The sequence below is a fragment of the Hippopotamus amphibius genome, chromosome 8 (assembly GCF_030028045.1).
Source record: "Hippopotamus amphibius kiboko isolate mHipAmp2 chromosome 8, mHipAmp2.hap2, whole genome shotgun sequence".
In the NCBI taxonomy this organism is placed as follows: Eukaryota; Metazoa; Chordata; class Mammalia; order Artiodactyla; family Hippopotamidae; genus Hippopotamus; species Hippopotamus amphibius.
Window position 1 is genome coordinate 114716548 of NC_080193.1, and position 25013 is coordinate 114741560.

Sequence of the window (25013 nt, forward strand, 5' to 3'; positions counted from 1 at the left end):
AAAGAGTAATTTAAATATCATTAACTATTAGAAGTTTGGTTTACACATAAAGATGTACTGAATGTAAATTTTTAATGTACAACCAAAGGTCAGTGAAAGCAAAATGGCTTTCTTCAATCTCTTCAAATGGTTTAAAGATTACTTCCTTTGGTATTTAAATGCTGATCAAGCAGAACACATCTCCTGAATAGGATTTGAATTTGCTCTCTGCTGAGGGATTTCCCCAGAGACTCTTTTCAGACAGGAGTGCTATTAGTCTTACTTGTTACAATCAGAAATGATTTCTAGTTCCCTTCTGCTACCTTCTTAACATGCATCACTTTCTTGTCATCTATTTATTCTACCCCTCATCATCTTGAACAACTACATCATCTTCCTTACACTTCCCGCCTAATAAATTGTATTGTCCATTAAAAGATTTATCTTCTAATACTCCTAAAAGCTTAAAACCACATTATAGCCACATTCAAATCTAAACTTCACTTAGGGTCTCAAAACTAAAACTTTCTCTTTTTATCACACTTTCTTGACCTTCTACCTCTTCTTCTACTGCTTCTGAACATACCTTTATCCTACCCTTAAACCATCCAGTCTTGCTCGATCATTAGTCCATAGTTTTCCTTTCTCTTTCATTTGTTTCCATCTTAGACTAGTCTGTAAGTTTAGCCATTTCACTGACATTTCAGGCCTCTTCTCCTCTCTTCATCTTTCACCTCTTTCATCTTTAGTTTATGACAGATGAAAACCTATTCTGTGCTGGCCACTATATTAGACATTCTGCTGGGTGCTGTGGATATAAAAACAAATACCTATCTGACTCTTGGAAAAAGAGAATCCCAGGCAAAGGCAAGCAAATATATCTAGAAAGTTTTATACTATTTTATAGATCTATATTAAGAAATGATTAAAGATACAGTTTGGATTTTAGGAAGTCAAGGGCCAGTTCACAAACTAGATCTTTTTCCTGAGAATGTTAATAATAAAGGGAATTAGATAATTCCACTTGAGTTTTCAAAAGCCACTTTGCAGGGAAAGGTTTGAAGGGGAAAAGCTCAGAAATAGATAGACCACTTAGGGTCTATACTGCTACTTCTAGAAGACATAATAGACATCTGCAAACAGTAGGAGAGAGATTGAAAAGAAACAGATAGATGATAAAAATTTAAGAAACAGAATTAAAAAAACTTGTTAATCAATTAAAGGTTATGAGTATTAAGAAAAAAGTAGAAATTCAAATTAAGTTTTCCAATTTGACTATCCAAATGAATAGTAATTCTAATCAGAGAGGTAGGAAATACAGAGTCAAGATCATGATTTTTAAGAATGTGAGATAATGAGTCTAATGTCTGGCCTGTAGTTTGGTCCATCGACACAGATATGTCAAACAAACATCAAGCAAATGGAAGCATTCAGAAATCTGATAGAACAGACAGACTCTCAGATGGTTTCCAAACATCTCTGTCTCCTGATATTCATGCCCCTTTGTGGTCCCCTGCTCTTGGATGCGGGCTGGACGTAGGACTCATTCTAAAATATAGAAGACCGCAGAAGGGGTGGTATATTAGTTTCCTGAGGCTTCCATAACAAACTACCACAAACTGGGTGACTTAAAACAACAGAAATTTATTCTCTCATAGTTTTGGAGCCCAGAAGTTTGAAATCAAGGTGTCAGAAAGACTACACTTCCTCTGAAGGCTCTAAGGGAGATTTTATTCTTGCCTCTTCAGGGGCTGGCGGCGCCAGGTGATCCTTGACTTGTGGTTGCATCACACCAGTCCATGTCTCTGTCTTTCTTCACAGGACCTTCTCCTCTGTGTATGCCACGTTAAGGTCACGTTATTGGATTTAAGGCTCATCTAGTTATCCAGGAGGTTCGCACTCAAGATCCTTAATTTAATTACATCTACCTTTGTAAGTCTTTACCTTTTTCCCAAATAATGTCACATTCACAAGTAACACAGGTTAGGACTTGAATATATCTTTTTGGAGACCATTGTTCAACTCACCACAAATGTGATGACACTTCCTAGATTTGGTTATAAAGGAATGTGATTTCCATAATGGGTGCCCACTTTTGCTGTCTATTGGACTGCTTGTCCTGTGGAGGCAGCCCTATAGAGAGAGGTCCTCCCTGGCTGAGTCTGGAAGCGGACCCTTCAGCCCCAGTTGAGCTCTGAAATGACCGTAGCTGCAGTGGACAGCTTGACTGCAACCACACAAGGGAACAAGTGACCTAGATCCAGAGGCATCAGCTAAGCTGTAGCTAGATCTGTGTACCCAGCCTACAGAGATAACATATAAGCCCTGTTTTAAGCTGCTAAGTTTTGAAGTGATTTATCATACAGCGATAGAAAACTAATATGGAGCTCACAAAAACATCTAGGCTAGGACAGCAATGATTAAGACAAGCCATGGAAATGGATTCAATTTTGCATTTAAGAAATATTTATGGAGTATCTATAACACCAACATTGTGGTGAGTTTTATTTAGATGTGAATTTATATCTGCAATCATAAATGACAACCCAATCCTCAAGAATCTTAGTCTCAGGAAATGATAGACAAAACCACAATGCACGGTATGACCAAGGAATGCAAATTGTGTTACGGTACATAACATAAAGGGAGAAAGATCTGGTCCTGGTTCCAAAAATTAGGAAGGACTCTCTGGAGAAGTTGAATTCTTAACTTCCACAAACTTATCTGCTTACAACTATGTGTTAACAAAGTTCCCTTCCCTTTCAACAATGCAAAATTTAAGGCACCTCTAAGTGGGTAAGGACAATTTTCCTGAGCATTACACTAAGATTTCTATAATAAATCTATTTAAGCTCTTAGGGGGAAAACATATATCACTTTTGTGACTGCTGGAAAGGTTAAAGCTGAATTATATATACAGTGGCTATAAATAAAATCAGGTCTTTACTTCATATGTTTCGTTTGATGTAACTTATTTTTCCTCTTATCATATTTGTACTTTTAAGGATACTCATATCACTTTTCATAGTAAATAAATGGATTCTCAATTATATAAGGAATTGCAATGAAATTTTAAAATGCTATGAGTGCTCCAGCAAAGGTATGAGCAAACAACAGCGAGAGAGCAGGGAAAAACTAAACCTATTATTTTACCATGACAGAAATCCTACTTTTGCTGTTTTTTCCCCATATCTGTAATGCTGCCAACATGCTCCTCTTGTCTAAGATAAAAGACGCTCTCCTTAACCTCCCACCATTTCTACCACAGCCTTGTTTTTCATTTACACTGCCTTCGCCCTAGATAAAGTTTCATTGATTCTTGTTCAAATTCTTGCAAAGTTTTTAGAAACACTGCTTCTAGTGTAACCTGGATCAGACCTGATGTCTTTGGGAAAACCACGTTAGTTGATAACCCAGGACCTACCTCTCAATATAACTAGTTACCGATTAGGCTTACCTTGAATATGATTTAACTGTTACACTGTCACGGTGTATTATATTCCTTTGTTTGCCATGTGTGTCTCACTCACTACACTATAAGAGCCTCAAGAGTGAGGATTATGTCTTCTTCATCTTTTTTCTATAGTTCCTACCGTAGTGCCTGGCAATAGCAAGTGTTTAAACATATGTTGATAAAAATAAAACAGAAAAGCCTACAAATCATTCTCTCTCCCTTTGGGTTTGCTCTCTCTTCATCAGTCTAACACACATATCACTTCCAGATTAAGCTTCTTAGAAGAAAACACGGATCATATATCCCCCCTGCAACTGTCCCTCATCATATAATGATGAAATATAAATGGCAAAGTATAGAAATCCAAATCACAGAACATATTTCCCACTACTCTGCTATATCTACCCTATGCTTCCAATTTCCTGAATATCCCCTGGCATTCTCAGCTCTGTATCCAATTGGCTCTCCACTTAAATGTTCACTGCCAAAGTCCTACCTCCCCTAAAATGGTTTCTCATTTGTGAAGGGTTCAGTTCCCAAGCTGAAAGTGTCATCATCAGCAATTGCCCTTTCCTTTTACTTCTTTCATGGCACCTAATACATCCTATCTGTACCTAAGGAACTGAAATATGTTTCTTATGTTGCCATATTTTATTGAAAATTAGAAGAAGCGACTAGCAACTGTTTTGTGCCTTCCTATCCTTAATGTCTACCATTACCACCATCATTGCTCAAATAATCACAGTGCTTAGGCTTAGTGCAATAAGAAGGTTTCAGTAAATATTAATCGAGTAAATGCATACTTTGCTGTCATCTATAAATAATGTACTTTTAGACAGTGTGAAAGGATTATGCATATATAATATTCACTTTCCTTCTAGGCTTAGTTGTATAAGAGATATATTGGCTGAACACATGTGAGTAGCGGATGCTACTGCTTGCAATCAAAATTTAGAATCTTAACTTAGCTTTTTGTATTTTCAATTCAACACAACTAGGTTTTGTTAGGGAAATTTTTTGAATGGAAAAATATGTCAATGGGTCACTAAATGTTTTCAAAAATGGCTAATGAAAACTATAACTCATTACCACCTTCTGGAAGTAAATTCAGCAATAAGAATAAAAAGCCTTTAAAATATTATAGCCATTGAGCCAGTGATGCTAATTTTAGTAACTCTACTCATGCAAAATGAGCACTGTATCTACATATACATCAATTTATCTATCATGACATTCTCTGAGTAATAAGCCCAATCTAAAAAAATTTTAAATCATTTATGTTTATATTAACAGATAACAATGGAAAATATGAAGCATTAATTCATATTCCCAAATAGAACAAAATAGATTTGTTACAAAAATAATAAAGAAATTCAACAAAAAATGCATAATAATTAGCTGAAAATTGTTTACAGGGAAAAACCAAGGAAACAAAAATCAAATGATATAGAACAGAATGATAACAGAAGTTATTTTTAGAAAACAGACTCCTCCTAGAATCATGGAAATAAAATCAAGAATAAACGAATGGGACCTCATGAAACTTAAAAGCTTTTGCACAGCAAAAGAAACCATAAACAAGACTAAAAGGCAACCCTCAGAATGGGAAAAAATAATTGCCTATGAAACAACGGACAAAGGATTAACCTCCAAAATATACAAGCAGCTCATGCAGCTTCATACCAAAAAAGCAAATAACCCAATCCACAAATGGGCAGAAGACCTAAATAGACACTTCTCCAAAGAAGACATACAGATGGCCAACAAACACATGAAAAGATGCTCAACATCACTCATCATCAGAGAAATGCAAGTCAAAGCCACAATGAGGTATCACCTCACACCCATCAGAATGGCCATCATCACAAAGTCTGGAAACAACAAATGTTGGAGAGGGTGTGGAGAAAAGGGAACTCTCCTGCACTGTTGGTGGGACTGTAAGTTGGTACAGCCACTATGGAAAACAATTTGGAGGTTCCTTAAAAAACTACAAATAGAACTACCATATGACCCAGTAATCCCACTCCTGGGCATATACCCAAAGAAAACCATAATCCCAAAAGAAACTTGTACCATAATGTTTATTGCAGCACTCTTTACAATAGCCAGGACATGGAAGCAACCTAAATGCCCATCAACAAATGAATGGATACAGAAGATGTGGCATATATATACAATGGAATATTACTCAGCTATAAAAAGGGATGAGATGGAGCTATATGTAATGAGGTGGATAGAACTACAATCTGTCATACAGAGTGAAGTAAGTCAGAAAGAGAAAGACAAATATTGTATGCTAACTCACATATACGGAATCTAAAAATGGTACTGATGAACTCAGTGACAAGAACAGGGAAGCAGATACAGGGAATGGACTGGAGAACTCGAGGTATGGGAGGGGGCGGGGGGTGAAGGGGAAACTGAGAAGAAGCGGGAGAGTAGTACAGACATATATATACTACCAACTGTAAAATAGTCAGAGGGAAGTTGTTGTATAACAAAGGGAGTCCAACTCGAGGATGGAAGATGGCTTAGAGGACTGGGGCAGGGAGGGTGGGGGGGAATCGAGGGGGGGGCGTCAAGGAAGGGAGGGAATATGGGGATATGTGTATAAAAACAGTTGATTGAACCTGGTGTACCCCCAAAAAAAATAAAATAAAATAAAATAAAATAAAATAAAATAAGAAAACAGACTCATTCATGATTTCAATTTTACTTTGCTTTTATGTATTTTACAATTTTGCATACTAAAACTATCTTTTTAAATAATTGGTACAAAATAAAAACATCTTTTATAGTTTCAAATCTTTTTTAAAAATGATGTTAAGTACAGAAGCAAGCAATTGCTTATTCTTACCTGGGTAGGTATGTTCAAATATAGTTGAAAGAATATGCAGACACTTGACTTTCAATCATACAGCTGCCATCCAAGTTCTCCTTCAATTACTTTCTCTCTTGTGTATATCAGACGGAATCACATATAACTAGAAATAAAATTAAAATTGGAGTCAGAAGTAATTAATAATTATATTTATATGTATTATAATTTAGATGTTATAATTCATATTCTAAAATTTTAATTGTTTCTTGTGAAAGTTCAAGAAAGTTACCCAATAATAGAAAAACAATGGTAAAGCATGTAATTTTTTTGAAAATGTAGAGTAACAGATTGTTAGATAAGGGCAAACAGTAGGATTGCTAGATAATGAGTTAAATGTTTTAATTCATGGATATGTTACTATTAAAATACAGTGATGGTCGGTTGACAATATACCCCCTTTCTCCCTCAGGCTGTACAAAACCGGGCCCAGCTGTCTCCTTCACTTATTAGGTAATGAGACTAACCAAGTGCATATTCTATCCCTGATTAAGAAGGTGAAACAAAATTTTAGAAAGCACTGATCTATTTTAACTTTCATTCCACTTCAACTGCTATGGAGAAGCATTTGGGTGGCTTATCCTTTTATTTATGTTCTAGTCATGATATAACTAGAACAGACGTAGCAGCTAGTTAAGATTTTTACATTTTTATTCCAATAGACAAAAGGAGAAAGTCCTTTCAGATGCAACAGCACAGATTATGCCTTCCCTTAATTCCATCATTTCAAATGGACCTCTGACATAAATTCAAATAGCAGAGAAAAAAAATCATAGTATAGTGTTTCTTCTTTCCAAAACAGCAAAAATAGCACTTTTTTTTTTGAGAGAGAGGAAACACAAGTACAAAAACGTACCTAACTCTTTTGTTCTGTCTCCCTCCATAACTCTGATACAGACCATTGGTAAAACCAGACCTATATTTTAGACTTTCTCAAATTATAGACTAAAGATGGATCTCAAATACTTTATTTCCGCCTCTTTATTTGTATCTGAGCCATCTGAATATTCTGAAACTATTTTTTTAACTTAGCCACAATTTTCTTTAGAAGCCTGTTTATTTGTTCACCATATTCTTTTTCATTTTCTTACATAACTTTAGAGATAAAGAAAGAAGGGATCTTAATTTAGGAGGCCCCAGAGCCAAACTCTGAGGTAATAAATCTAGTAAAAAAGCTTATTTGGGAGATGCTAAGGGAGTGGGGTTATAGGCAGATCACCAACAGCATCTAGCAGAGAAGGCAACGATTGTAAAATCTGAATTAAAATGTGAACAGGGTATATTTTAAGGCCATTTATAGATATTTTATAATTTTAGTGAAAAAAAATGTTTACCCAATGATGCTGTTATTTATTAAATCACATACATGGTATTCTCTTAGCACTGACTCTTAGTGTATATGAACGATACAATTTGTCTTATCTTTCCTCAAAATGGAAAGGCTGTATTATCATGTACTTCCAGCTTGAGAAATAGATCTGTTCATCCTCCTGGACAGTAAATTTCAAACATGGCACAGCTAAAAGGTAACCATGAAACTATGTCATGATTTCCAATGTGATTAACCAGATCATTTTTTCTCTTTTGTCTGTCTTCGGAAGGGGGAGAAAAAAGGAGACAAAATTAGTTCTTTTTTAGCATAATGGCTACTTCCTTATTTATTTTGTGCAAATGTTGGTCTAATGGAATGAAATAAGAAAGAAATCATCTAAGATAGCATAAATAACATTGTTTAAAAAAACTTAAAAAAATCCCATTCCAAACAGTATAGCAAAGTAAATATTTTCCTTATGATGGTTAATTCAACTTATCCCCACAGTTTTTATTTCTCTCTCAGATTGACTGAAATCCACTCTTACTGTGGAAAATACTTTTCCATTGCATAGAATATTTTATGCAATGTGACAGAATAAAGAAGAGCACAAAAATACCCACATCAAAAAACAAGAATGAACTTGTGCCAACTTCTATCTTTCTTCTTGCAAGAAAAATGACATATACTCTGAAGTGGATCTATTATTCCACTCTCTGATGTGATTATGTTTGTTCATATAAAGAGCATTGAAATATTCTTGCAAAGAATGAGATATGCTTATGAGCTGCTCTTTCGAACATATTTTTATTTTAAAATACTTTATATAAAATAAAATCTTGATTTCTAATGTCAATGATTCTTAAAATTTTAGCATGCACATAATACACTCAATTTTATAATGTTTTGCCACCATTTATTACATTATATGAAATTTGAAGAGATACATGAAATTAAATGAAGCCAACCATTTCTTTACCAAAACATCCATTTTTACCAACAGTATTAATTTAAGAAAATCAGTATGAACATTGCTATATGACTAGACACCTCAATTTGTTAATGTAACACTTGTATCTTTAAATATTCTATACACAATAAAACCAACCTAAACAGACAAGCCAGGCTAAAAGGTATTTTTACTTGTCATCAAATGAAATAAAGACCACTGTAAAATAGAGACCACCAATATTATGCTTAAAATTTTTTAAAAATCATTTTACTACTTATTTTTCTTTTTATAGCTAGCTCCAGGAATTTAGCAATATTTCAAACTAATTTGCAAAATGTTGCAAAAAAAGTTTCCTTGGATATTCATTTCTTATTTCTATCACAGGCATCTAAATTCAGAATATACAAAATCAGATTCTTGGCTTACGATTATCTTTCTTCTTCTTTCTTTGTCCTGTGATTTTAATTAAGTAAAGAGTACAGTTCTCATTCTAATTGCTCAAGCCAGAAATCCAGCATTATTAATCCCTTTTATTTCCCTTACTATCTACATGCAGTTAAATCAGAAAAAAATTCAATTCTATTTAATACAGATCACTCCATTTTGTTACCTCTCCAAGTTTACATCCTTACCAACCCATCAGTAGTCAGATATGATTTCTCTAACAAGTAATCTAGCCATATCATCCTCTGGACAAAGTCCAAATGACTGAGCATTCTTTAGCATCTTAGTCCAACTGCCTTAGCATCTTTCCTTAAAGATGTCTTCTCAAATGTTTTCGCCCTAATGCTCTAGGCAAAGAGTATGAACATAAGATTATTGTTGTAAGTGACTTGGGGTAATTATTTCTGCATTCTAGTCTTCTCACTGAGGCAGTGGCATTCATTTAGTCCTAACGATACCCCTATGCTCTAAGGAAAGTAAAGCTGGAAAATTAATTTAGTTTAGTAAAAAATATTCATTGAATACCTACTGAATGCCCAATTGTATTAGTCATTAGAGAGAGGAAAATCAGTCTATACCCTTCTTTGACTCTGTCAAAGCAATAAGGACTATGTTAATGGCAAGGTGAGGTGCTAAAGAAACATAGAGAAGGTTTAGGAAATTCTTCCTTAAGAAGATGGAACCTGTGAACCATCAGTTTAGAAGTTGTCCTTGAAGAAACTGATTGGCAAGGGGAACATCATAAGCAAAGGTACAGTAATAAGAAAGAACATGCCACCTTTAAGGAAAGGCAAGTGGTCAGAGATATATGATTTGAAAATAGAATGCTTATAAAACTATTTTATAAGAAATTTTTACAGTAAGGTAAGGCCATATCAAGAAGCATCCTGAATGCAATGCTAAAATTTGGATTTTATCTTAAAGGTGATATGAGTATGATAAAACAGGAAAGTAGTACAAGAAGATGTATTTTAGGTCAATCATGTGGTAAATGTGGCTCTGAAGAGACTATGAAGGGGAGATGGTGAGACAAACTGTTTCTTAGAAATCTGTGTATATTTGTTAGATGGCAATGCAAAACAGAAATAGACTCAGGGCACTCATATTTGTAAGATGTAAAAGTGGAACAGTGCTTGGGATTTTATTTATGTAGGAAGAGAGCAAGACCAAGACAATCCTTATCCTGGCCTTTCCTATTCTTAGAGATGTCAGTCTGGAGCAAGAATTGACATCATTCCTTATTGTCCCATGTGCAGTTTCAGTTCTGTATCCTCCTCTCTCAGAATGGTAAAGAAAAAATGATAGACAATGAGACATGACAAACTATCTCAGAATTAATATCAATTTTAAATTTACCAATTTGAAAATAAATTAAATCTAGTTCTTTCCTCTATATTTGACATGAAACTTTTAGCAGTGCTTTGAAGCTGTCATCAGCAGGAAGTTTTCCTAATTAGAAGAAGTAGGAGAACAATTATCAAGTCATTCACTCTTTCTCCTGCAATCAGTGGCAAACACAAGCAAATTTCTGTGAAACTTTTGGTTATTATATTTTTTAGTTTAAATAGGTTAAGGTAAACTCTTTGTTCCTTTTGACATTAACTCTTCAAAAACTCTGCTCTCTCAAATATTTAGAGCTTTTTATGTAAAACACAGCATAGGCACTAAGATGGATTCAAAGTAATGACAACTGGCCACAGACTAAAAATTTACTTGAGTTAATGACTGATGTATGGCAGAGTGAAATTCATATCAGGGTAGAGTAATTTTTTAATGCAATGGGAATCTGAAGAGGAAAATAAACCTGACTAGGGAAAAAGATGGAAATCCTAGCAATGTTTGGAGGAAACAGGAGAAAGATAGAAAAAGAAAGAGCAAGAAAACCAGAGCAAAAACAAGAGTGAGAGCTAAAGGAGAAAGAGCATTTCTCCTTCAATCAGTAATCAAAAGTTCTGGGATTTACTCTGATTGAGTCAATAAGGTCACACACACACACACACACACACACACACATACACACCCATAATCAATCACTGGGGGTGTAGAATCACTGACGGGCTCAGGCCAATCGAGATACCAATACTGTCAATTCTCCTTATCCGCGTGGCTGACCACACCTGATGAAAGATGAGTTCCACCAAGGAAAAGCTGGCCTATTATAAACACAGTAGTAGGGGAACTAACAAATAAAACTAACTGTACATAATATAAATGTAGAAAGAAAGAAATGAGATAATCCACAGAGGGTGCTCAGCACATTAAAAAAAAGGACCTAGTAATTCCAGACAATTATTATTACTTACAATGAATTGTTTAAAAGCTTCACACTTTCATACTATAAATAGAACTGCAATACATATCTTCATACATAAATATTTGAGCTTATCTTAAGTTATTCCTTTATTATGGTTTTCTAGAAGTTAAATTACAAGATGAAAAAGTATTTTATCTTTGAAGTATTTTCTTACATACCACCAAGATGCTCTCTAGAAAGATATACCAAAATAGACTTCCACCAAGAGCAGATGATAATGTTAATTTCAAACCACCCTTCCAGCAATGATCTTTTTTCTCATCTTTTGACAATTTGATTGTCAAAAAAATTGTCTCTTTTTCTGAAATGTGTACTTTAACTGCAAGTGAAGTACAACTTTTATGTTTAACTTATTACATTCCTATTTTATAATTTTTATTTTCTTTTTGCATTGCTTTTTATTTTAACATTTTAATGAGGTTTTTTGAGATTTTGATGCTAACATTAAGTCTCAGGAACTTTCAACTTTTCATGCCTTCTACCTTCATTGCTCTTCTCTCAGATAACTATATTCATTTTCTCAACTCCTCCAATGAATTAGGAAACACTGGTTTCTATTTTAGAGTTTCCCTTAATGTCAGTTACATATTTTACTTGCAAAATCATGTAAGTTGCTAATCCTTAAATTCAGAGCTTAGCTATGAATTGACACAAAGATATTCAAGCAACTAGGTCATTATCGAAAGTGTCAAAATTTTTATTTAGTTAATTGTTAAAATTTTATTTGTCAAATATTTTTTATAGATTTAATTAGGTTTAATTTTTTGAATTAGTCATCATATTTAGTTTATCTCCTCACACTAGGACCATTTCTAAAACACTGCAAATACAAATTTCAGCACCAAGTTAACTAGGAACAGAAATTTTCCCAAATGTTCCCCATTTTTTAGGTACCTTCTCTCTTTCTTTCATTACTTCTTCCCTCCTTCCTTCCTTCTTTCTTTCTACTCTTCTTTCCTTCCTTCCTTTATCTCAGAAGATGAAAATAATGAGTCACTATTCCTTACTATAATTTAATACACTAAAAACATATTCAGGTAATTAAAGAAAAACTTATAAAACAACCTATGCTAAAAGCCACTCAATTTTTAAAAGACCTTATATTACTACCAAAAACTGTAAAAGTGTGCAAATGTATTTCAATGTGTATGGAAATAGAGCACCTATTCAATCAAGGCTCTTATTAAGCATTTTTGTAAATAGTCCCACAATAGAGGCTATTCAAATGAAGGGAATCAAGAAACTGTGGTTGATTCCTTAATGAAAAATTGGACCAGAAAGCGTTCATTAACATGGATTACAGAAAAAGTCATTAGTTTAATTTTTCCAGTCCTGTGGAGTTTAATTTTATTCATGTTAATATCCTTGAAATGCATAATGTATTTAAAGACAAATTTCAGTGAGCTGTATTACAATGTTCCAATTTCACACAGTTAAGGCAGGGGGTGGGGAGAAGAGTTTTACTAATCCTTGTCTCTATTCTAAATTGATTGCAATATCACCATCATTGGATATAATTAACTTAAATTATATAAACACTATTCAATAAAATCTGCATTACCTTTATAGCAATGTAATTCAGCACACACAAAAAAGCATATAAATGTATCTACAGCTAACCAAATAATTATTATTTTACAGATGAGAAAGTCTCAGAAATGCTATGACCACATGTATTTTGTATGATGACTGGTTATGTTCCAAGGCCTTTCTTCAGCAAACATTTTCAGTACCAAGATTTTGCAACCATTCTTTATGTTGCTCTACCACCAAATATTAGTATTCCATTGTAAACTGCTGCTGTTTTGCTCAATGGGACTTCATATAATGGTACACATTTCACTCTCCATGTAGTTGAGTATATACAGACATTGTGCTTTGCTGCCGCCACCCCCGCCATCCCCACCACCCCCACCCCTGCCACCACCACCACCTCTCACAAAAACAAAAGCAAAGACCAAACAAAACACCTTCTCATCATAGCACCCTGGGTTTTCCCTTGCAGACAGACCTACACTTCTTTCCTCCTTCCCAGTAGTTATGTTTGCCTGAGGGTGATTCTAGGTCCACGACTGGCCAATGAAAGGACCATACCCTAGTCATAATTATTCATTCAGGAATGGAAAGTTGGACTACGTTAAAACAAAACCAAATCAACACTTTTCTAAAACTATTCAGAAAGAAGCAATCCCTATTCACTTGAGTTGACTCACTGTGGGATTGAAAGCCTAGTGGCTATTTTACCCTCAGGTTTCCTGCCCTAAAATGAATCCAACTCAGTGGAAAACAAACCTATGAGAGTGAGTGCCTGGACTCAGCCATGTCTGAAGCATCACTATAGAACTTCCAATTATGATAACCAATATATATTTTGTTTTGCTTAACTGAGTTTTAATTGGTTTTCTGTCAAGTACAACCAAATAATCACTCTCAAATATGTTATTTACTAATGTGTAATACACATTTTATTGACTTTGTATGTGACTTTTCCTAAATTGAGCTAACAGTATAAAATAATAATGGGCCAAAATGATTGATATATTAAAAACAAAAATTTTCTACAAAATTGTTATTCAGCAACTCTTTTGGTGTTTTGAAAATACCTGTTGTTGGAAGCTGAAAAGGGACATGATGTGCCTGCAGTAGATTTTTCAGAATTCGGAGGGCAAAACTTATATACTTTAAAATGTTTGTGTTTTCTTAGGAAATCATACACTATAGCCTTTCATTAAATTTAGGTTGGAGTATGACATTAATCACATCTTCACTCCTGCTGAAGACAGTATCAATGTGATTGGTTTAAATAATTATAAATAGATTCAGGATAGATATGAACTTAAATCTGATATGCGATTAGAAATGCAGAGCTTTACTAATTAAAAAATTACACAAGGCGAATAATATCTCTTCCTTCTTGCTGAATTAATATTATGGTTTACATGAAAGCAAATAAAAAGCTGATTGGCAGCTGAAGAGAATTATTCCAACCTGATTATACTCTAATAAGATACTTTCTTATTTCTTTGAAGCTTTTCAGAAAGACACTAGCTAAGAAAATCTTTTGTGCCTTACTAACTGGTCACAGAAGTTCCTAAAGCAATTATCTGCTTTGACATCTGGAACTTTTATAGACTTTCACTGTCTGATAAGGATTTGATATCAACTATGTGGTATCTGGATGACCTATTAAAAAAAAAAAAAAGACAGACTTGAACTATCAGTATTTATAGAACTGGAAAAATAAACTTTATTTTTTATGAGACCTAGGAATATATAAGATACCTGGGTCTACAATTTTACAATTTCATTTTTAAGACTGGGTACAAAACATCATAAGGCACCAAAAAGTTCTCCCCAAATGTCAGCTATAAAGAAATTAAAGTTTTGCTTACTGAAGTTCATTTTTCTTCATTGTTCCTTTGTTAAGAAAAAAAAAATTATGGCCATTTTCCTTTTCTCTTAAATAGGTTTAAATATATCATACTATCGAAATATGCATTGCTCCCCAAAGGCACCTGATTCTTTTCTAGAATTTCCTTTCCATTTTACACCCTCTTTTTAGACCTTAGTCCCATCTCAAACAGAATTCAACAAACTATAATCACCAAAGAAAGAAGTCATGGATTATAAATATATATTTGAATTATTCCTTCCCCTCACCCCTCAGGATAGAGACTATGCTATAAGATAAATATATAAAACACTTATAGTAAACAAGCATTATATTTACCCAAGCTATAAACATCTTTCTCTTCAGCCTTCTCTGTTACACATTTTCCTCACCAGAAGAGAGACATTTTTATCTTGACTTGACAAAAGATGAAAAATATCTCCAACTCTTTCAGTTATTCTTCGGTTACTCTGTGATAAATGATGATAGTTTCTTATCTGTGAGCAAAGGAGATTGTAATCATCTTATCTGAGCCTAATCTCCTGAGACACAAGGTCCCAAAACCCAATGATATGATTTAGCATAGATATAGCAAGCATTTTCTTGATTCACAGATTTATCAGAACAGTAAAAGGTATGAAAATGTCAACATAATTAGGTCAAGTCTAATTTTATCTGACAATTAAATATTTTATAGGTAAGGTAGGTCAAAGTAACCTATAGAGCAGTTTTAACAAGATGCCTATAACACCTATCCTCCCTCTCTCCTGGGGTATTTTCAAAGGAATTATGTATGAAAGCACTTTCAAAACTGTAAAGGACTATACAAATAGGAAAGAGATCATATTACTAAGCCAAAAAAAAGATGCATTCCAGGAACACTTACAATTTGCGCTGAAAAGGTAAAATTTACAGACAAATTTCTCTTTTCAAGCAAGTGAGGTCAGAGTCCACAGATGCATGTAAACTTCTGCAGAGACATGCCATTAGAATTCAACACTGAGCCATAGAAAATAGAAAATCATGTATTGATAATACCAACTATGTCTAATTTCCAAACTGTGAGTAGTTAAAAGAAGTTAATTATTAAAGATAAGTCTTTTAATGCTCTGAATCTATCATTATGGGGAAAATAGTATTAGCCATAGCAGGTCATTCCTCTGGAGCACTCATAACTAGATAAAACTTGGCAAACCAGTCTTCCTCTCTTTGCTATGCATGAAAACATTTAAAATCAAATCAGTATAGTACATTCTTTTAGGCAATGAAGACTTCATTTAATACAAAGATGATATTATGAAGAACAAATCCTCTCAATGTTTTACTGTAACCACTCAACAGCAAAAAAGGTGAAATTAAAGAAACAAAAAGCTTCCAACTTCACAGATTGAGGCAAAAGGGAAACAATGACCAGCAACCTGTTTAAAAGATTTACCGCTCTCCAAAACATGACTGAAAGCTAGTTCTCTAGTTTATAGTAATCAGATTATGATGTTTTAAAGGTGTTCTTTCCTCATCTCCTGCACAGTTTTATTCCTCCAATGAACATTTACTGAATACCTGCTCAGTGCTCTGCACTGGGATACAGATGAAGAAATGGAACTTCAAATCTAGTAGACGAATCTGGCATGTAAGCATATTGTAATTTATTATAAAAGCTAAAATAGATGTCATCTTATTAGGAGCTTGCATCTAACTTAATTGTTAATTTCTAAACAGTAATCTATTTAAACTAGGTCAGCCACTGATGATGATGAATCTTCTAGGTTCTTCTACATTTTTAAAAGGTTTTCACTGGTATAACAACATTTTATTTTCAAATCAACCCTGTCCCATATGTAGGGCTGTGTTTCCTTATTTTGCCAAAAAGAAAATCAATACAGTCAATACTGAGAGATGAATTAGAAGCATCAGAACCAAAACACCACAACTCAGGAATTCTATTTTCTTTTCATGACTAGAGGATAACACATCTAGTTTGCAAGCTAAAATCCTGTGTACTAATTATCATTTCACACATTTTTGGTGAACTCTAAATTTTTATTGATAATACTGGAAGAGAAAATCCCTCACCCATTGTAGCTAAAGCATGCTTTTGTGAGAAAACTATTCAAAGCTATGAATTGCTTATTATCAAATGAAATAATGATGAAATTTATTTTTTGTCTATTAGAACCTGCCAAGAAAACCTTCTACAGAAGAAAACAGACACAGTGTGAAATCTGAAAGAATATGTCAGGTGCTTATACACAATGAAAATTGCTGCCTAATCAAGGAAACCATACTTTTCAACCTACTTATATCTTGCCAGCTGAATTATAAGTACAGCAATCACAGACTTACTGTATATCTGAATTAGATAAAAACTGCATCACTTTCTTTGTGCTTGGTACATAGTACACGCTCAATAGATAAATGGGAAAGATTCGGGGGAGAAATGGCAAAAAGACTGCTAGAAGAGAGAAAAATCTTATCAATAGGTTATCAAGTTCCACCCTGCCAAAAATCAAACAAATAAAAACAACCAACAACAATAATTAAACCACACACACACACGCACACACACACACGCACACAGTTAAACATAAGCAACACATACACTTAAAAGCACATATATTTAAAGACAACCTCCTCTGAAGAAAAATAAATAAAGACAACCTCCTCTCACATTTTAAAAATTCTGACTCTGCTTTTTGCCAGTGTTACCTGTGTAGTCTCTGAGTATCTGCTTAGGTACTTTCGCAGATAAGTAATTTATCCGAGATAGAGACAACACTCTGAGATGCAATGTTTATCCCTTTTTAAAACTGAAAGAGCCTTACCTACTTACAGATGTCACCATTTTCAAATAAGTTTAACTCCCATTAGAAGCTGTTTATACATTTTTAAGCCCTACCTATGGGTTGAAATAACCCACAAAGTAGTGAATGAAAATTAAGTTGGAAAGAAAAATCTGTGAATTAAATGAGGGGGTGATAAAAAAATATGCAATGAGAGTCAAGGAAGGCCTCTAAAACTAAGTGAGGAATAACTATTTCTCATTCATTTTTTGCTTCATCAAGGCCAAAATACATGGAGGGCCAAGCAGGAGCAGGTCACCGGGCTAGTGTTGCAGGTTCTCTGACCACGGCACTCCTTGTGCCGAAGTAATTTCTCACTATATGCAAACTAGCCATCTGTTTCTCCCAAAGTGCCTGCCACACCAAAAAATCCCATCTATGAGGGTCATGGCCTCATCCTCCTGCTAAAAGATTAACTTATCAGTAAGCACTCGGCATAACCCTTCGCCTCTGAGGAAACCAGAGTGAGCACCTAAGCTAAGACTACATCGTCTAAGGCTTAAGTGGGGACCTCATGCAAAAGCTCCACCTAAACAAAGCAACAGTGGGTTACCTGGACCACGAACATGCTCTAGATTCTGAACTCTGACATGGAAGAGAATCAGACTATTTGGAGCACAAAATAAGTCACAGGGGGAAGATGCTTAACAGATGTTATTAGGCAGTAGAAGTCATGAAGAATAACAACTATGGGTGATCAGAAACTGAGTCAGAAGAAAGTTGTGAAATACAAAGAGAGAGGATGCTGGTAGCAGCAGGAGAAGCAGACTGAAGGAAGCTACGTCATTCCAATAGCAGAGAATCAACTCTGTCACTAGGGGGCAGAGAGGGAATCAGCTGAGAGCTGTACTGGTTACTTTCCATTTCTGAATCTCAGTCCGTTTTCCCTGGGTTCCCTTAAAGGCTGGACACACAGCTGGGACTCCTGTCTTCTCCATTCCTAAACATAACCTTACTGAGGTAACTTGAGTGAGCCCTTTTCCTTGCATCAAAAGAACCTAACATCTCTTCTGTCTGGGCTCAACAGTCACCTAGGGAATCAGTCTTAAAACCATAAGTGAACAAAACACCATATACAATATTGTAAAAATAATATTTTTTTACTGTATCAAATTAATGCATTCTCAAAGAACGATAGTAGTCCAATGAAAAGGAAGAAAAGCCCCACAAATTTATACAGCTCAAGTCATTGAAAAAAGTGTACTTTCCAAAAAAGAAAATATGCTCTACATTTTGTAGACATCTGTTCTCCTACAGTTAATTCAAAAGCAAAAACAAACAAATCTGTGCTATGATTCTTCTCGTGCTTTAAAAGAACAATAAAGCAAGTCCAATTTATCTATGGCTTCTGAAATTTCTTTGTTATGTGGAAAACATTTAACTCAAGGCTAAATGAAATGTATTCATAGACCATATCAATATAGCAAAAAATATTATACATTCTTTTCAATTTTATGGACCTTCCAACACCAAGATAGTCCAGACATTTTTCCTAGATTATCCTTATTTATATATTAGATTTTATTTTCCTATATTATAAAATATTAGGTACAGAATTTTTACCATACTTAAAAATCGTATCCTGTAGCTGGGAAGAAGGAAGGAGGATGAGAAAAAGGGGAAGAGAGGATCAGAAGGGAGAAGAAAAGATAGGATGTAGAAAGGATGTAAAGGAGAAATAAAAGGATGCAATGGGGGGAGGAGGTTACAGCATGCCATGGGGCATCACCACATCCTGACTCCCAGGCTTCAAAGCAGGTCCCTACCCACCCTCTCTAGAGCCAAAGCACAGTAGGGAAGAGAGCAAATAGGCTTTTCCACTCTCATTCATTGATGGCGGTCATTCATCTTCCTGGCTGAAGGACATGCTGATCGCTTTGACTCACAGCCTCCCCCTTCCGGAAGCCACCCACTCTGGCAGGAGGACAGAGACACCCATGTTCCTAATTATGCATCTCTTCTGTGGGACTCGGTATATAACTGTTACTAACTTGGTACTTGTTTCTGAGTTCCTAGGATAATACCATACTTCTGTCACACCTCCAGAACTAAAACTTAACTAATAAATCCTACTTGATGACATGGACTGACCTAGACTTCAAAAAAACCCAAACAAAACAAAACAAAAAAATCACCTGTGAAAGCCCAGGGTCTGTACGTATTAAATGCCATCTGATTCTCCGTGGCTGTGCCAGACCCACAAGTCAATGCTCCCTGTTGCTTCATTCTGAACTCCTGGAGTTAATCTATTTTCTCAAGTGCCTGGAGGTAGTCTCAGATGACCTTGCACACATTGGTTCTGCCCACCCACTGGAACTCGACCGTTTGCCCTATGGCCGAGACAACTTCCCCAGCCTGTGCCCTCTCCTTTATCCTTTCCATCAGTTCACACAGAGACAGACAAATGCTGAGATAAGAGAAAAAGTGGAACCATTGCTCCAGTAACTAAAATTCATTCATTTAATCAATATATATTAAGCATTATGGATATGTCCAGAGAGCAGTGATACACTGATGAACAAGACAGATTCTCCACCCTCAAGTAATTTATGTTCTATTTATCTGCATATATAAACTAAAATCTAGCTACATACAAAGGTAAAATCATTGTCTGTTTGTTACTACAACAAATAAAAATATGTGAGCTTTCTTCCTGAAGACAGACCACTCCAAACTAGGTGGACTTCATTAGAACATGGATGCAGATGCTGAGGACCTAGCACCATGAACCTGGTACTCTAAACATGATGCTTGGGATATAAAATCTTCACTTTCCACTGTGAATTCTCTCCACAGACAACTCTGTACCAATAAGTTACCCAGGAAATCCTGGGAATCTGAAAGTGTTCTCAGTGGGCACTTCCTGTCCATGTAACAGAACTGCAAAACCCCAGGAGGAAAGCTAACAGGACTTTCTCTGGTATTTGCAAGCACTGCATTGCGAAAGGGCTTCTGATTACTTGAACACCATCAGCAGGAAGATCGGATAAGAAACAAGGATTTAATTATTTATTTAACTATAGCAAATGATTCTTCTGAGCAACACAGAGGGAGGTAGGCTAGTTCTAAACAAGACAGATGATAAAGTAGTCATAGCATACATTAAGACCACTGCTTGTAAAGTGAAGATTTTTAATATACCTTTTGAAAGACTGCAATATTAGATTTGATATCTTTAATATAACAATCTATAATAGGCAATATTACACAAACATATGAAGTATAACTAGCAAGACCACTGCCACTGGTCAGCTCCCAAAAGTGTCACAAATTAGACAGGTCTAAATAAGCCCTTGTCTTCATGATTGTCAAAGCTGCTCTGCTCCCAAATTTTTCACCTAGGAAAATGTTGCCAGCTCTTCAAGTTACATCATATTTCTTCCCTTTACTCAACTCCCTATATCCTGTCACCATGTATTGTCCATTTAACTTTCAAAAGCACTCGAGAACCTATTGCATCTTCTCTATTCCCTCTGCTAGACACTAATAACTCTCTGCCTTGAAAACTGGACTAATTCTTCTTACCTATATGTTTCCCCCAGATCTTGCTCTACCTCCTGGCAGCAACAGCTAAGAAATGCAACTCTTGATTCTGCCACCCCTCTATTAACCATCCTTCAGTGCATCATTGGAACCTGCAGGATAAATTTTACACTCCTCCATAATTTGATCCCTGCAAACACTGCTAAACCCAACTCCTGCATCAACCATTACTTGATGCACATCCATGGCTTTCAACAGTTCTCATTCAATGAATTAAATTCCCTGAGTGACCACAAAGTTATTGCAAAGCATCTTCGAATCTACAGCTGCACCAAGTATCTTCTATAGACTAAGAATGTCACACATGGAGACATACTATAATTGTTCAAAGGTGTAAAAATGAACCCTTGAAAGTACCAAAGGCAAACAGATGTTATAATTCTCAGTTCTCACAAGTACAAGTGACAAAAGTAATATCTTCCAGAAGAAAAAATAGGCAGTGATGTTAATAGCAAAGATATTAAGAATTGGGGAGGAGACAATTTTTCCAATATTTATTATTTCCATCATTTCTGGGAAATTAAGAGTGGAAAGGGCTTTCCAATCCCTTAGACAGCTATATCTTCCACCTCTCTTTAAAATCTATGTTTGTTTGTTTAATTAGACAGAACCCACCTCCTATTGAGCATCAGTTTCTTTTTCTGTATCTACTTTATTCCTTTCACTAGTTGGAAATAAGTGGTGATGATTCTCCAGATGCTTCAATGGTCACATATTTGATGGAAACATTCACTGCGCGCCAAAGAAATCAAAGACTGTTCTACTTTCTTGCCCAATATTACCTAGCAGCCTTCTAAGTCAGATAATAGAGAAGAAAACAGAGAGACAGAATCCACACTCCGCCATGTTCAGAGGCTTGTGAAAGAAACACAATCATTTAATATCTTGGCACATGGCCAGGAGGACTGTAGCTACTCTTTCTGTGAAAGGCCTGAAATCATAGATGAATCTAAACTTAAGACTTCAGAAGAAAAGGCAGCAAACTATTAACAGGTTTATTTGTAAGTCCCTCAGGCACTAATAAGGGAATAAAATTCACATCTGTTCAGTGTCAAAAAGAACCATAAACCGTTCACTGTTTTGTTTTGTTTATACACATGTGCAGGTGAGTAAGGCATCATCAATTATACCACCTGACGAAAGAAGTCAGTTACATATGTAGAACAATGTTTCTCAAAATAAATTCTGAGAAACACTATGAAATATATGTGTTTTACACATACTCAGAAGGGTTCCAAAATCAAATAGGTTTGGAAAACTTCTGGATAAATAACTTTAAACCATGTTTTTACTGTGGTATTTCTCATGTTTTTAAAATATTATGTATTTTGAAGCTCCAAAATTACATTGTAATATGATTCCTTATTTTATTTCACCAAGACAACACTTTTTCTTGGAGTATCTCCAGAGTTTTATTCCTAATGCTCTCAAAAAATTAGAAGATAGTCGGTTTCATGATTAACAATTTTATTTCCAGAAAGCGAGTTAATTTTTACAACTAAGCTCTTGACTGGAATGCAGAAGGATCTGACATGCAAGTAGTCCATGAGCATATAAAATCAGATTCATAAAGAAGCCACGAAATAATTTTTAGTTTTTAAAATTAAGCTGACAACATATATCAGTATTCATATAGAACATTTTGTCATTAAGAAGGAAAGAGAAATTTGAAAAGACAGGCAATCATGAAGGAAACTAGGTTTTGTTCAAAGTCCCTTTGAATTAAGAAAAAATTTTATTGAACATAAATGACATGTACATTTTCTTAAAAGAAAAATGCCTCCTCCCCATTAGACTGGGATAGTTATCACTACACGTAAAAGACATGGTGAACACCAAGTTGCTTTCTAAACCTGGTCATCAGAAGCTTCATGTATGTGTCAATTTGCCCCAATATAGTTTTTTTTTTTTCTAATACAATTAACCTGCAAAAAAGAACTACCTAGATTTGCTGTAGGTGTGAACACCTGACAAATCAAAACATCAAATGTGGAATGTCCAAAGATATTCTCTGTATTTTTTTCTGTAATGATATTAATGATAAAGTCACAATCATCTTTTCAAAATGTGAATAAGGTCAAGTCATTGATGGCTTCTGCTCCCACTACAGACCTACAGGCCCTACATGAGCTGTCCTATGTTTTCTCTTTCCAGCTCTCTTCTTCCCCTCTCCTCCCTCCCTCTCTCTTCCTCCTCCTCCAATCCACCCACATAAGTCTTCTTGCTCTGCCTCAAACAAGTCAGGGTCACTCCTATCTTAGGGTCTTGGCATGACCTTTGTCCTAGACCTTCACGTAGCTCAAGCACCTCCCCATCACTCAACCTTCTGCTCAAAGGTCACCACATCCAAAAGATGTTCCTAGTTTGACTGCTGTTCTATAATACTCCACATGTTGCCACACCCTCTCCTCTTACCCTGGCTGATTTTCCTTTCTAGTGCTTATGGGTAGCTTAAATTTTCATTTGTTTATTGTCTGTTTCCTTCACTAAAATGAGAAGACAGCTCTTAGCTTTCCCCTTTACTACTTAAAAACATGTTTTGCAAATCTAGTTGTATACTAGAAATCCTAAAAGGTTTTAAAATGTGCAAATGCCTGGATGCTATGCATTTCTAACTTAAACAGTATGAAATAAGGTTTAAGTATGTGTTTCTTGAAAATGACTGGAGAGAAAGGTATCTGGAACATAATAAGTGAATAAATGAAGGAGTGACTGACATGAATGAAGACATCTATTTCCTATCAAATATGTTTACAGAGCAGATCATATTTTGGATGCTGCATACAATATTTAGCATTAAATATCTAATGGCCAAGATATCTGTAATTGTCACCTGCTCAATATTACACAGTACAACAACATTTAGAAAGGCAAAGAGCTTCAAAGTGCTAATGTACTGGGGAAAGTAATTAAGTTTTCAGGTTTATGTCACCATAAAGGAGGAGCTCTTTCCATGATTGCATTGAATGATAACAGCCTTCAATTGTGTGGTAATTCATGATATATTAAAACCAAAACTGTTATTTGGACTACTTACTTTTTGTTTTTATAATTTGATAACAAAATTAACTATCAACTTCTGCAATAAAATTTCTAGAAGGCAGTTGGTGTCTTATTGCCCTGAATCAAAGTAAGCAAGTCATATCTTCCTATTCTTCCAAAAACAGCAGCTAAATAGTTGCTCTTCCTCCAGCATCCCATCAGACAAGAGCACTGTCAAGGGTACAGAGATCAAACAGCGTGCACACCCTGACCAACCTAAAACCAAATGGCTCACCACTGACTTAGTCAACATTAATAATTAAATCAATCTTCCTGTTAAGAAATCAGAATAAAGGTTTCACAGGTAGAAGCAGCTCTTACTGTCAAAGGGCTTTCCACAATTTGACACATTCAAGATTTGGTGCCAGAAAAAGTGATGAAAACCTTGGAATGTTTCTAGTAGAGGAAATTTTCATTGCTCGAAAAATCAGTGTTAAAAGAAAACAAAGAGTTGTTTACAGTGCTCAATCAGGATTCTTTAAAAGCTATGGTAAGTAGGTATAGACCTTTTGGGTTGTGATTGAAGATCTTTCTGTTTAAAAATTATTAGCGGGACTTCCTAGGTGGCGCAGCGGTAAAGAATTCGCCTCCCAATGCAGGGGACACGGTTTCGAGCCTTGCCCTGGGAAGATTCCACATGCCACGGAGCAACTAAGCCTGTGCGCCACAACTATTGAGCCTGTGCTCTAGAGCCCGTGAGCCACAACTACTGGGCCCATGTGCCGCAACTACTGAAGCCCACGCGCCTAGGGCACGTGCTCCACAACAAGAGAAGCCACTACAATGAGGAGCCTGCACACCACAATGAAGAGTAGCCCCCACTATCAGCAACTAGAGAAAGCCCGTGTGCAGCAACGAAGACCC

The 25013-nt window shown here is 35.3% G+C and overlaps 1 protein-coding gene across 2 annotated transcripts in view; it reads right to left on the minus strand.

Annotated features, from left to right (window-relative positions):
• The window catches only part of GULP1 (GULP PTB domain containing engulfment adaptor 1), a 263361-nt gene that overhangs the window by 167086 nt on the left and 71262 nt on the right, over positions 1 to 25013 (minus strand). For both annotated transcript variants that reach the window (XM_057746407.1, XM_057746405.1), the window contains exon 2: positions 6291 to 6417. The gene's annotated coding sequence lies outside the window, so the exon portion shown is untranslated. The remainder of the gene's footprint in view (positions 1 to 6290; positions 6418 to 25013) is intronic.